At 36.2% G+C, this 15,000-nt stretch overlaps 1 pseudogene; it reads left to right on the top strand.

Moving 5' to 3' along the window:
• The first annotated feature begins 924 nt into the window (after window positions 1-924).
• Window positions 925-9,244, top strand: LOC129409383 (uncharacterized; annotated as a pseudogene).
• The last annotated feature ends 5,756 nt before the right edge of the window (window positions 9,245-15,000 follow it).

The following is a 15,000-nucleotide window of genomic DNA, read 5'->3' as shown; positions in this document are numbered from 1 at the left end:
TAATATGGATATACTTTGGTACAAACAGGTTCAGGACAGACAGTTGAAGTTAATTGGTTTCAGCTACAGTGGCTTGTCCCTTGTCCTTCAGGATGATTTTGAAGAGAAATTTGTGCTAAAGAAATTAGACATAAGACAGAAGATCTGAGCATCTTGAATGTGAAATCATCAGACTCTGCAACATATTTCTGTACTGCCAGGGCACAGTGATGCAGGATAAGACCACTCCCAACTCATACCCCTCACACAAACATGCATGAGCTCAACTGCCACTGTATGAGCTGAGTTCACCATGTCCCTCTTATAATTTCAAATGGACCATGTAATCATACTTGGAACACATCAAAAACACAGCAAAATTATACTAAAAATATTCAAGAAATGACCAAAAATCGCCCTTACTCTTGAGTTTCATCACACATACTGGAATGGTCAAAAGGTTATATTGAGTTACACTTCACCTCTCATCAATCATCTGTAAAATTTGTATTTAATTTACCGTCTAAAACTCTATAAAAAGTAATATTAGAAGAGAGCTGGAATACTTTTTGAAACATTTTCTTACCATTGACCAAACTGTGAAAATGTTGGACTAAATCAGAATCATTCTAATGCTCCAACATGATGGTCCATTGCGAGGTTGAGATGGAAGGTAAAATAAAATATTATCAATAGAAAAATGTACAGTTTAATCATCAACACAGTGCTGTTTTGCCTTGGGTTATGATTAATATATAATACAGTTAAAAAGCAAAACAAATACTAATACTGACATATAAGGACAAGACAGTTTTCAGTTACAGACAGATTAGATTTCACAGAGGGGAAGACAGTGAGCTGAAGTTTTAAAGGGTGTCACTTTAAGCCACTCCCTCACCCCTCAACAAATCAAAAGCTAACTGCATAATTTCACATTCAGGACATGGAAAAGTCTTCTTGTTATTTGTGAAACATGTCGAATAAGATTAAGTTGCCTCTTGCTGTGGTCGGATTCATTCTCACTTTCTTATTAAGTAATGTTTATTTTTTATCACAACAATATATTTTGAAATTGTTTTTGAACTTTAAAATGTATATCTGTGTTTTTATTTACAGAGGCAGAAGCTATAACATTTGATCCATCTCATCCCAGGATAGTTAATAACTCCACAGAAGTACGGATCAACTGTCACCATGATGATAATAATATGGATATCATGCTTTGGTACAAACAACTCCAGGACGGACAGATGAAGTTAATTGTTTACAGCTACATTGGAAGTGACCCTGTTTTTGAGAAAGACTTTTTGAAAAGGTTTGAGATGAAGAGAACAGACAGGCAGACAGGAGCTCTGATCATCTCCAATGTGGAGCCCAATGACTCTGCGATGTATTTCTGTGCTGCCAGTACACAGTGATGTGGTTAATGTGAGTCTGATATTAAAACCTGCTCCTGGATCTCATTCAGCGCACAAAAACACACATGTTCAAACTGAGAGGATTCAACTAGACACACGACAATGTTGTTTCACTAATTACTATCTCACAACTATTGATACTTCATTGCTGATGTCATCAACAATCCCTGTGGGTGTGACGCTAACTGGAGGCACTGCTCTGTCTGAAGCTCTATTACTCAAATTAGCCTTTGATCTGAGCCTTGTTTTAACTCAGCAGAGCTGACTTAGCTGGAACTACAACATGTGTTGTTTAAATCCATTTTGTATTTATTCTTGAGTTTTCACACCATCTTAAAAAAAATTGACAGTGTTTGCTAATGTGCGGACTGTGTTACCACGCTGAACATTCCTCCATAGACATACATGTAGAACACCCCCAGCATGATATATTAAAGGTATCAATATCACCCCATTTGGTTTCATTTCTAGACTAAAGGGACAGTGTTTATCAGAGCTAATATAGGCGATATGCATTTTTTTCATATATTGAGCTGGTACAGGGCTTGAATGCCAAATAAATAAATAAATAAATATATATATATATATATATATATATATATAATATATATATAATATATATATAATAAGGAGTTTTAAAAAGTTAAATTTCAATTTAAACAAATTAATAATATGGAGCTAATTTCTTGAGCTGCGAAATTGAAATGACAAAACTGTTATAAGTTGAGCTTTGTCACCAGTAGGAGGCACTGTTGTTGTGTATAAAACCAGCTCATAGAGGAGGAGTGTATACCACAACACAATTTACAGTAGTGCATTTGATATCTGTTGAGTGCTGGTAATAACATGTAACTATGGCTACTACAGTATTAAGACTTCTGCAGCTTTTAATTCAAATTAGTAAGAAAAACTATTTCAAGATTTACCATTGTAATGTACCAGTTGTATTTTAATGTATGTCTTTTGTTTTTCATATTTCTGCCTTGCTGTGCATATCAAACAACTTCCATTTGTGCTGAACTATCATGATTTTATTGCATCTTTTTATTGCTCTCATCATCACAAAGACCACCATTACATGTACTGGTATAAACAGAGTGCTTCAGAGGGCATGACATTGGTGGCATATTCTGCTGGAAAAGATACAGCCACTTTTGAGAGCACTCAGCACAAATCCAGGTTTATTTTAAATAGACCAAATGTGTTTGAATGCTTCCTGCACTTACATAATCTGACGTTTGAAGATTCAGAGTCTGTTTTTTACTGCGCTACAAGTCGAGCACAATGATACAGGGAAACACAAATGTTTAACAAGAACTTGGCATTCACTCAAAAACATGAAATTTGATTCTCGACACAAATTTGAGATAAACATGCAGGTGTCACATAGAGTCTAATACTAAATGAAACCTCAAGGCTCCAGGTTCGAAAGACAAGAAAGATAGTGAAACATAGAGCCACTCCCAGCTAAAAACCTACTGCACACAATATACAAGAAAGTACTGTGGCCAAGTTTACATACCTAACAGTGTATATAGTGTATAATGTTTTTGATTAAAAAAAATAAGACTAAACTGTATTGTCCAAGTAAACACAAAAGTACTCAACTAAATAATTTGGATTCCAAAATGATAAGTATATTTTTTACATCTATAAAACAGCACCTAAAAATGTACGTAAACCCTTAAAACTATACAGCATGTACCATTAATAATATCACTTTTATGGAAATACAATACTGTTTATTAATATAGTTTCTGTAATATTGTATTTCAGTGGCTGTGGAAGTTTACTCAACAAGGCAAGACAAAAGGCAGAAATTTAAACAAATGAAGAATATGGTATGACATTGGTGGCATATTCTGCTGGAAAAGATAAAGCGATGAATAAAGTGCAGATTATATCGTGCAGAGTTAAACATAAATATGAATGATGAGTTGTTGTTTTTGTTATATGAAGCTTTGATGTAACAAAAATGAAATGTAGTCCTCACCACAAAAGTGAGATAAGCAGCAGGTGTCTTTCACACACTATAGACACAGTACACTGTCATTGTCTTGTTTCAATGATGATACAGCTCATGTCACGAAATCTATGTAATTATTCAAAGGGAGATTAGATCAGTGGATTGTCTTCAGATGTGAAACGATAACAGGTTTAAGTGAGAAGACACTGACCTCTGCTGGTGGGAAACAGGATTACATTTATAAAGTATAGAATTCAAGATGTGATGTTAACTCAGTCACTCGTAGGCTGTGTACGTTTGTGTTTGTATTCAGCTACATACCCCATACATTAGGCCTGTAGTTGTAGATACGATTCATCATTTATCTTACTAAAGAAGATGAAATTATAAGCAAAATGCAAATAGTTTAACTTTTTTTCCTCAAGCTCTGTGTATATACTATTATGGTATGTCTGTGTGTGGTCTCCATGATATAAAATTATATTAAGATCAACTTTTAGCATCACATTAAAGATTAAAAAACTATAAAAAGTAAACAGAGCAGGCTCAAGACCCACCTGTTCAGCCTTTGATTAAAATGTTATTCTTTTACTTGTTTTTATTTATTCATTTTAGGCATACTGTTAACTTGAACTCATATTCTTTTATCATTTTTAGGATTTCCAGTGTTTCCTCTGTAGGAGCCCTCTGCACAGGGAGCGGTGGTCGGCTGCGGCTGTCACGGTCTGTCATGTGGGCTCCTGGTGGATCTCTCTGCTGGGCCTGTGGTGATTCCTGGTGGCGGAGGACGGCTCTCTGCTCCTGGTGCAGATGGCTCCACTGATGGTGCGATGTGCAGTTTTATGTATTTTAGTATGTTTGTATGTGTGTGCGTGCGTGCGTGTGTGTGTGTGTGTGTGTGTGTGTGTATGTGTTTGTGTATATGTGTATGTGTATGTGTGTCTGGGTTGTTTGGTTGTGTGGGGTCGGGCAGCTGTGGGGTGAAATAATAAAAAAAAAAAAAACTTTAAACATTACTGATTGACTTAGGCAGTAAGGCATGGATTTCAAATGAGCATTTCCTAGTGATTTTGACTTCTTAAGGGAGTTTATAGAGTGTTCAAATACAGATGCCATTTACTAACACAGAGTTTGCCTATAAAGAGAAGAATTCTACCCAAAGCTGCTCTAACGTTGTGATGTAGATCTTTGTTTTTTGTATCTGATTGGATCTGAGGTGTGGCCAGGAAACGTGTCACTTCCTGTTCTTAAAATTGCCTTCTGTATATGTATTATGTATATATATTTTATTGCCTTGTGCTCCTACTTTGAGTTTGATAGTCACAGCTGCTCCTCTCTCTCTCTCTCTCTCTGTCTCTCTCTCTCTCTCTCTCTCTCTCTCTCTCTCTCTCTCTCTCTCTCTCTCTCTCTCTCTCTCTCTCTCTCTCTCTCTCTCTCTCTCTCTCTCTCTCTCTCTCTCTCTCTCTCTCCTCTGTGTCTGAGGGAGCGGAGCTTTTTGTATGAAGTGTTTTCATGGTGGGGACAGGGGGCACCGTGATACAATCCTATAGAGACGCCATACAAAAACCTCTGTGCTCAAACACAGGGCTGTACTGACAGGACTGGGACAGGAGCAGAGACAGGAGCAGAGACAAGCCCACATGGACACTCCCCTCTCTGAACTGGACACTACTCTCATTGAAGACACTGGCCTATAATAAAAACACTTGATCAGTTTAATACCTGGATGTTGTAATATAAAGACAATATCAAATACAACTAGAATATGAACTGACTTTTTTTTTTCTTTGGCCCTTTTTGAACAAATTTGGAGTATTGAGGAACATTGTTTGATCAAATGAGTATCACAAACAGACTTCTAATCAAATGAGACAAATAAAGTGAACGGAAACATCAAACATCTGGATTTTTTGGATTACCCTGAACTAATTTGAACTTTTTGGACATTTTAAACTTTTATAATTGTAGAAATATCCTTGAGGTTTTGTTTTTGAATGGATTCAGTTTGACAAAGAAGAAGCAGAAGAGGAGGGAGAGAGATTTTCAGTGTCAGTTTTGATCTTCACCAACAACACTGTGGCCAGCACTCAGCCTGCGTACTTTGGACCAGGCACCAGGCTCACTGTACTAGGTAAGTACTAACAGTTATTGTGTATTTTAATGTATTTTGGTTTGAATGCATCACTTTGGAAATAGTTTTACAATCACACAAAATAGAGAGGTTTGAGGCTCCATATAACGTCACTGTGAAACATGAATGAAGCCTACTTTGGGCAAGGAACCAAGCTGACGGTTTTAGGTAAGTGATAATACTTCAAAAATATGGCTAGATTATTACAAGATATGAGTTAAAAATATAACGCAATTAAAGAAGTTGGTGTAACAATGTTTTGAGATGAAGCTTGAGCTCTGTGTCAACTATGAAGCTTATTTTGGCCAAGGGACCAAGCTGACTGTTCTGGGTGAGTAAACCAATAGTGTAGCTTTGTGAAAATTACTCCAGATTGTCTCTATATTCATTTCATTTGTGAGTAGAGTACTTTATAAAATACTTGGTTGGATTTCATGAGCTGGTTTGGACACCAATTAAATTCACTGTGCCTTTGGTGAGAGTGAAGCATACTTTGGTGGAGGAACCAAGTTAACTGTTTTAGGTAAGAAAAGACTCAACTATCTATCTATCAAATCTGTTGGCATCTACCTTTTAAAAAATGTCATGTTTTGTAAAAGAATCAGTGATTATAATCACAGTGAAATGGAGAGATAAAAAGCAGGTGGTTTTTGAATAGTTGAGTTGATCTGTGTACATACAGTGAAGCTTACTTTGGAACTGGCACCAGACTCACCGTTTTAGGTAAGAAAAATAAGAAAAGTTTTGAGTGTCATTATATTATTATGTCATTATAAATCTCCTAATTGAAGCTTTTGAGGTTGGAGAACAGAGTTGGTAGTAGAAAAATACAGTTGTTAGTGAAACCAGTGCTATAATGAATACTTTGGCTCCTTGCCCAGTCTACGTGGTCTAGTACTGAAAGAAGTTCTTAGTATTCAGATGTATTACTGTGAACTACCAAGCAGAGGCTTACTTTGGACCAGGGACTAAACTTACTGTTTTAGGTAAGAACAACCAAAATTATTACAAAAATAACATTATGTCTAATGTTGTAACTTAAAGAGGCACTGTGTAACTTTTCTGGTGGATTATCCGTCAAATGCTTTTCTCCATGGAGAAGTTATTACTTTGTCTTGAAAGTCTCACAATGTGGTATTAAACCTCTGAGCTATAAAACCACTTGTGATTGAAAAAATGTAAAGTAGAGCTGTTTAATGTTGTACTGTGGAACATTCCAGCCAGAGCAATGACATATCCATAGAAACATGCAGGTGACAGACCCCCAACCAAAAAGTTTCATAGTGCACCTTTAATAAAAAAAAAAAAAAAAAAATATGCCAGTATGGATTATAAAATGTAAAGTTTGTCTATGATTAGTTTGGTAAAGTTATTGTGTTTTGGCTAGTTGTAAAAGTGTAACCTTCATTTGTAGAAGAACTTAAGAGCCTGTTTTAGGTACAGAAAAAAAAAAAAAAAAACTCTAAACATTGACTGATAACAGCTGTAACACAGTCACATTTACTATATACTGCTCAATATTGGACCCATGTGTAACTATATTTTGAAGCACGATATACTGCTACAGAGATATACTGAGATAAACAAACATATTTAAACTTCTTTATGCCACTGAAACAAAGTAAAATAGTCCCAAAGTCTGTTTTAAAGACATCAAAATCTCTCCACTATTGCACAGAAAAAGTACCCACGAGAAATACTGGGCCCCAAAATATATTGTTCAATCTTTCATATATTGAATGATAAATGAATATATTAATTATCGTGACAGATCTTTGTGTAACAGAGCCACAATGAAGAGAACCCAGTGATACACCCAGTACTATACTTGCTTTGTGAATTACTCGATTGTGCTCATAATTTTTTCATAATTCATCTTTACAGAACCCAACACTGAAATCAAAGAACCACAAGTGAAAATCTTCAAACCATCAGATAAAGAAGGTCCGAAAACCAAGACCCTGGTGTGTGTGGCCAGTGGATTCTACCCGGACCACGTCACTGTTACTTGGTTCATTAATGGAGATGAAGCTGAAAATGGGGTATCTACAGACAGCGCCCCCCAGAGGGAAGACAACAAGAATTACACCATCACCAGCCGACTCCTGATCCCTAAGGCAGTGTGGTACATCCCGCACAACACTTTCAAATGTGAAGTGCAGTTTGTCAACAGGCTTTAACGTCACAAAGCATGCTGATGAAATACAAGGTAAAGGAGGATACAAATGTGTTTGAATGAGATGAATAAAAAGGCAGAAGTTTTTTGGTTCTAAATCACCTTTGTCTCAACAGGAGAAAAGGACATCGTACGGGGTATGTATACTTTGTACTTGTTGTCTTGATAACTGCAATTCTAATGCTGCATTCATGTGGTCCTCGAAAAGCTGGGACTTCTGCTTCTGCATCTGAAGTGAACTGCTCTGTGCAGATGAATCAAACTCTGATGATTCGTCAGTTTAACACATTTGAGCTCTTTGACCAAAGTTGATCACATTTTAGGGGTCAATTGTCACTTCCTCACATCATTAGAGCAACAGATCTGCACACTGACACTACAACTGTTAAATCACAGGTGTAACGTTGACTAGCTAAAGTAAAAATAATATTTAGTTTTAAGAGAGCTACAACAACATCTCTGTTACTGAGCGGACTCATTGTATCGATGGTGACATCAAAATCCAGACTTTATGAGAAAAACAACACAAACAAAGTCTAAATCCTGTCTCATCTCAGAACCCCGAGTTTATTATTTGGATTACAGTATAATCCTAAAAATAATAATAATTGTGAAAAGTTTAGGAGTAAAAATAAGTCATGTCAATTCAAAATATACAAAAAAGTATTTTTTATTTAAACTACAATTAATTCACATTAACTTAAAGGGTAATACATAAGACAGTACATGTAGGTTTTTTATGTTGTTTGGTGATGATGTCAGTGAATTGTGAGAAACTGCTGAATCATAACTAAACATTAACACTAAAATGTCATATCTCTAGTTGGTTACGTGTTTAGTTTTCCCATAATATTCATATTATTTGTTTAATTCCTCAGAAAAATACATGAAGACCACTCAAGCTGGCAAACTGTCGTACACTGTTCTGATCGTCAAAGGGCTCATCTATGGAGTGTTTGTTGGGGCTCTGGTCTGGAAACTTCAGGTCAGTGTCACAACATATAAAGTATAGTAAAAGAAACAGTAATGATTCAATGCGTTTGAAATCTAATATAAATGTCTCTGTTTTGGTTTAGGGAACAACTGGGAAACAGTGAAAGAAGTGGAGCGCATGGATTAAATGTTATATTTTAGATTATTATAGATTATATGTTATGTTTCTGGTTGTGAAATAGATAGTCTAATGCATGTTTATGTCTGAATACTGAATAGAAAGAGTTAAACAGCTTTTTGAATGATAATGTTTCCTTTTTCTTTACCAAAGATGGTGCACATCTGCCAAATTAGACAATATAGACTTGAGAAGAAATGAGATGTATCATAAAATCTAGGTGTAAAGTCCTGATGATGGGCTGTGAACTCTGTCAAATTATCAAATTATGTCATTTGTGTTTTCGGTTGAAAAAGAAGTAAAAAAATACCTTAAATGTTGTATAATCTATGGATCTTTAAGAGTCTCTGTTTCATTGCAAATACTTTGAGCTCAATCCCTGATATACTGATAATGTTAAGATGTAAATAATGTATCTTTGTGATTTACGCTGTATTGATACAAATAAATGTTTTGCATAGTGTCCAAGAAGTCACTCTTATCTCAAATTATCTCTACATTTATGGAAATATAAAATTAATAAAATAAAACCATACAAATAATATAATAAATAAAAATAATTTTTCAAATTATACATGGACAAGTTGATGTGGAAGATAGACTGTCTCACTGTAATATGCATTATACACTGTATTGCCAGTCCATAAACGCACATAGCCCCTTTAATTAAAATAATATTATTATTCACAGTAATGTCAAAGTCTGACAAAGCTGAAGTTTTGAAGTCAGCGTGATGGAAAATGACACGTTTTACAGGAAGTGGTCTGTGGTATCGGAAAAACCCGGTTGAAGCGCTTGCTGATGTGAGAGGCATTTTGTGAAAGTGCAAGAGACAGGATGCGGTCACAGCAGCTGCAAAAGACCATGTTTAAGTAGAAGCATAAGCCCCACCCCCTGCACCTGTGCCCGCTAACCTGACCTCCATCTATACATTAGCAACACGAGCTGCAAATACAGCTGGTTATATGTGCCAAACAAATGTACTTTTTCTGATCATGAAGGGTTTTATTAGAAATGAAAACACTAAATACAGTAAGAATAATTCGTCTGAACAGCAGCACAATCACACACAACAATGGCTGGAGTACATTACAATCTAATGGTAATTAAAAAAAGAAAAGGAACACATGAGATTTACTAAGAACAGTAAAAAGGTTCTAGTTTCGTTTTCTGGGTTGCCTGGATTTTTCTGTGTGGAGTTTGGATGTTTCTTTCTGTGTCAACCCAAATCACACCAAAAGTAAAATCCTCCAGCTAAGATAGTCCTGACCAAGCCTAGTTCAAGATCTGAAATGGGTCCCCGGGTGCAGCGTTGAGCCAACTGCTCTTGACAGTTTGCCCCAGCGTGATGTGAAGGATGGGTCAAATGCAGAGAGTAAACTCCCCTACAGTGACAATAAAGGTTAATCTTAAAAGTGCACTGTGTAACTTTTTGGTTGGGGGTCCATCATCTGTTTGTTTCTATGGATATGTCATTGCTCTGTCTGGAATGTTCCACAGTGTGACATTAAACAGCTCCTTACATTTATTCAAGTGCAGGTAGTATTTTTGAGCGACTGTGTGTGGGGTTGCCTCTCCACAGATCTGACCTGTGACTTGGTCTGTTTTTTTCTCCATAAAGATAGAAAGGTTTAATAGCACATTGTGACGTCTCCACAGAGAACAGCATCTGATGGACCCTCCCCTGGAAAAGTTACACAATGCACCTTTAAGATTTATTTGATATAGTATCTCTTATTTTTCTGTGACATGCCCAAACTGGTAGTAAGTAAATATCTGGTCTGAACTAGGACAAAACCTAAAACATGACTCAAGTATTGTCAATAAGGACTATACGCGGAGAACAAAATACTGCTGAAGACTAAACATTGTGGACCACCAACCTCCAACTCTCAGCCAATCACAATCTTATATCTTTGACTCTAACCAATCCCGTTGCTCCATATGTGTTTTTCATGTAATCACAGCCCTGTATCTCTCATCCAGTCACAATATTTCAGTACCACCACTCACTTACAGCCTGGTTTACTGCGACGAAAACCCCACTAAACTATGGACAGTGTCAAACGTTACAATTACTTTATTTTTCTCCTTTGGATTAGTGGTAATTTTTAAAAAATCACTGCATATTTCATGTTGATTAGATAAGAGAATAGAGAAAAATTAATTATTCTCTTTCACTTTTAGCAGGTCAAATTGATGGGACAGTGGTCAAGCAAAGTTCATATTTGGTCACAGCTGTGGGAGACAATGTGACAGTGAACTGTGACCAGTCTCTAGGTTTAAACACAGACTGGATTTATTTCTTCAGACAGCGTCCAGGACAAAGAAGCTTGGTGCTGGCGGCTCAAACTACACTAACTTACATCACTTATGCAGAGAAGCGATGGAGGCAGTATATTCATAGGGAATGGCAACCTAAAGTAATTGGTTTAAAAACACTGAATGTGAGCAGAGAGGATGAAGCTGTGTACTTTTGTGCTGTGAGCCTCTTATCTACCACAGTGAGACAGGAAGAGAAGGCAGATGAACAAAATCTATACACCTGCAAACACACACACCACAAACATAACACATTTCAGTAGTAGGTACTAGTGCTACAGTTTTAAAACTAGCTCCAAAACTACTCAATTGTAAATAGAACAAAATGGACATTCCTATGTATTTTTAGAATGGTCTTGGTCAAGATAAGTGATACAGGAAATAAGATTGCAGGCAAATTGGTCAATGCTCAATCTTGTCTGTTCTCTACTTTTAAATCATGACTTTATAACTATGAAAATGAATATAGATTATGTTCACTAGGGGGCACTCACTTCTCAGTCATGTGGCATTCATATAAAGATATTATAAAGTGAGCCTCTTATTTCAAAGAGAAACAAAATGGCCAAACATGTTCTGTTCTTCTTAGTGATGCTGGTCTGGCTAAATGAAAAAGGTAAAGCCTGTTTACAGATGCATTATGTACATTTCTTGTGGAGGGTTTGGTACCTGGTCATCTCCTTGGACATGACTGAACTTATCTATCTTGCGTTTCCTCAATTACAGGGACATTTGTAAAGATAGCCATAGTGTGGAATATGGAACAGTCCATTCAAAGCACAAATATCTCCATGGAAACAACCAGGTGGCAGACCCTCCTTAAAAAAATTCCATATTGCACCTTTAACAACATACAAAACAAAAATGACTGAACATTTAAATTGAGTATAAAACATTATTTTGAGTATGCAGGTCGCGCTACAGATCGAGATGTCACCCAGTCGGACATGTTGTGGAATCATAAAGGGGAAACAGAAACAATGAAATGCAACCACACTAAATGAGCTACTTATTTCAAAATGTACTGGTACACACAGAGACCTGGAGAAAACATGAGACAAATCGTATTTAAATCCAAATTCTAATCCAGATTTTGAGTCAGATTAGAAACAAGGGAATTACAGTTATAAAGCCAAATGCTTAAAATGGGACATTGACAGTGGAAAAGCTGCAGCCTGGAGACAGTGGAGTGTACTTTTGTGCTGTCAGTGAACACAGTGAAACAAACTCATTTCAAACATGAACAAAACTCAAGATAAAACTAATAGAGAAGATCAGAGAGTCACTGACACCTACTGCACTTGGCAAATACTCAGTACACAGTGGTTAAAGACTACAGTTATGACAATACACTTAATGTATCAATGATTTATAGAGGCGTTTGCCAATTTACTCAGAATCACATCAAATGATTTAATTTATTGTTAATTAATACTGCTGTTGATGGAGCACAGATATTAAATCTGTGCTGCATCAACAACAGAGGGTTTGTTACCACAAAAAAGCAGTTCTGAAAAATAAGAAGGGCCAAGAGATGTTATAACAGAGGTCTCCAACCTGTAGCTCGGGAGCTACCAGCAGCTCTGTATCATTCTGATGCCTTTGTGCACTAATAAATGGATATAATTATGTAAATGTTTTATAGGCATCAAACTGTACCCCATCTAAAGCTGTAATATTTATTCCATTTCTTGTGACCACTAAAATGAGTAGCTCACTGGCATTTTTGTTTTGTAAGGGTAGTTCATCAGAAAAAAAGTTTGGAGACCACTGTGTTATAAGATGGTTTGTGTGGGTCAGTGGAGTGTTATAAGAAAAAAAAAAAAAAAAACATTTTAGTATGAATAAACATATTTGTTGATTAATGTTCTTATATCTTGCAGTGTCACATCATTGAAATGGTTGTTGTTTGTCATTACCACCAGGAGGCGCTCACTGAATAATATCAAATACAGAAAGCCTCAATAGTGTCATTTCATTTGAATAGACCCAAGACACAAACATGCTCAACCATCTCCTAAAGTTGCTAATCATTTTAATTCGGACTAAAGAAAAAAGTAAGTTCATTTTCACAACACGAAATGATTAAAATATATATTGGTTAAAGGTGCACTGTGCAGATTTTCAAGTGGAGGGTCCGCTAAGTACTTGTCTCTGTGTAGATGTTACTGTTCACCTGGAATGTCCCATGGGATGACATTACATACATACAATCACAGATCTAGCTTCTACTTGTTTTGGGTGTTACTATTGCTCAAAAATACAATAATTGCTTATTTGGATAGGGACGACTTTCTCTGGTGACAAGCAAGTGGCAGACTGCACTGGAAATGTTACACAGTGCATCTTTAAACTGCAACTATCCTCCACAGGTACAGATAATGCAGATGCTGATGTGACCTAAACACAAACAATATTGACAAAAGATGGAGAAAATGTCACCATGGACTTCAGCCACAGAAAAGGGCCCACGTATTCTCAATTGCACTGGTACAGACAGAAACCTGGAGAAAACATGAGACAAATTGTATTAACAACTCCAACCACAGAGTCAGATTTTGAGCCAGATTTTAGAAACAAGAGATTTAAATTTACAGAACCAAATGCTGAAAATGGGACATTGACAGTGGAAAAGCTGCAGCCTGGAGACAGTGGTGTGTACTTTTGTGCTGTCAGTGAACACAGTAAGACAGACTTATTGCTGTGGCAAATATAAAGTGGTTAAAGCAAAGTGAAGTGAAATAGCATAGTAAGCACACCAGACACTAAGAAACAAAAGCCAAGTCTCAATGTAACACTTTTAAAATGGAAAAATATAAAATAAACAACCTATTAAAATTCAAATTAGTTAAAGCAAAGACTACCCAGTTGTTTTATGTGTAGAATACCTCAGTTTGTGGTGTTGTTTTAATATTTATTATGCCTCAAAATTAGCATTAGCATTAGCATTAGCATTGAGACACAAACACACAAACATCTCTCTTTCTAAACATTTCTAAACAAGTATTCATTTTATTTGTACCATATGTTGTCAGTCACATCCACCCGCAGCTCTCTGTGCACTTCCTTATCCTTAAATATTTTAATCAATTTAGCACAACTCAGCAAAAGTGAGGTTGCCAGGTGCTATTGTGAACAGAGCCTATTATTCACTGACTTTGAATTTATTCATTTTATAAACTGCCCTGATTGTACAAGTGACTTCATTGTATTATTCTGTGTTTTTATTCTTTTCTCTGTACTGTATCTTTCTATGCACAAGTTTCAAGTTTACATTATATCAAAGGATAAAGAAAGTTAATGTTTACCCTTAACATTTAATCCTCTTTGGTCTTCTTCTAGGTTTCTTCTCTGTCTGCTCTATTCTCAGCATCATACATTCTCTCTATAGCTCCTTTGTGCATCACTATGTCACAATCATGTTGATGCAGTGTCACTTTCTGCACATAGGGGGCGATCTACCCTCAGTCTGGGAAGGTCATATAAGGTGACACAATATAACTACATATCTGTACTTCCTCCAATTCATTTCAGTCACTCAGGCCCCAACATGTTCAGACACACAATCACCTTTCTGGTGGTTTTGTTTAGATTACAGGTAAAAGGTAAGATCCATGAAACTTTACATTATGTATTTACGTATTATCGTAGATTTTTTTAAATGACCATTTATATTTAAATTATAGGTCAAGTTGAGGGTTCAGATGTGACCCAGGATGGATTGATTTGGGCACAAGAAGGAAAAGAAGCCAACATGACCTGCACCCACACAAAAGGAGCTAGCTATAATCAAATGTACTGGTATCGACAGCTGCCCGGAGAAACTATGAGACTCATAGTTTTTACATTATATGGCAAAAATGACCATGACTTTGGAGATTTCAGCAAAGAAAAATA

The sequence above is a fragment of the Boleophthalmus pectinirostris genome, unplaced genomic scaffold (assembly GCF_026225935.1).
Source record: "Boleophthalmus pectinirostris isolate CB_2022bp ecotype Guang Dong unplaced genomic scaffold, ASM2622593v1 HiC_scaffold_10, whole genome shotgun sequence".
Taxonomy (NCBI): Eukaryota; Metazoa; Chordata; class Actinopteri; order Gobiiformes; family Gobiidae; genus Boleophthalmus; species Boleophthalmus pectinirostris.
This window is presented reverse-complemented; position numbering and strand designations above follow the sequence as displayed.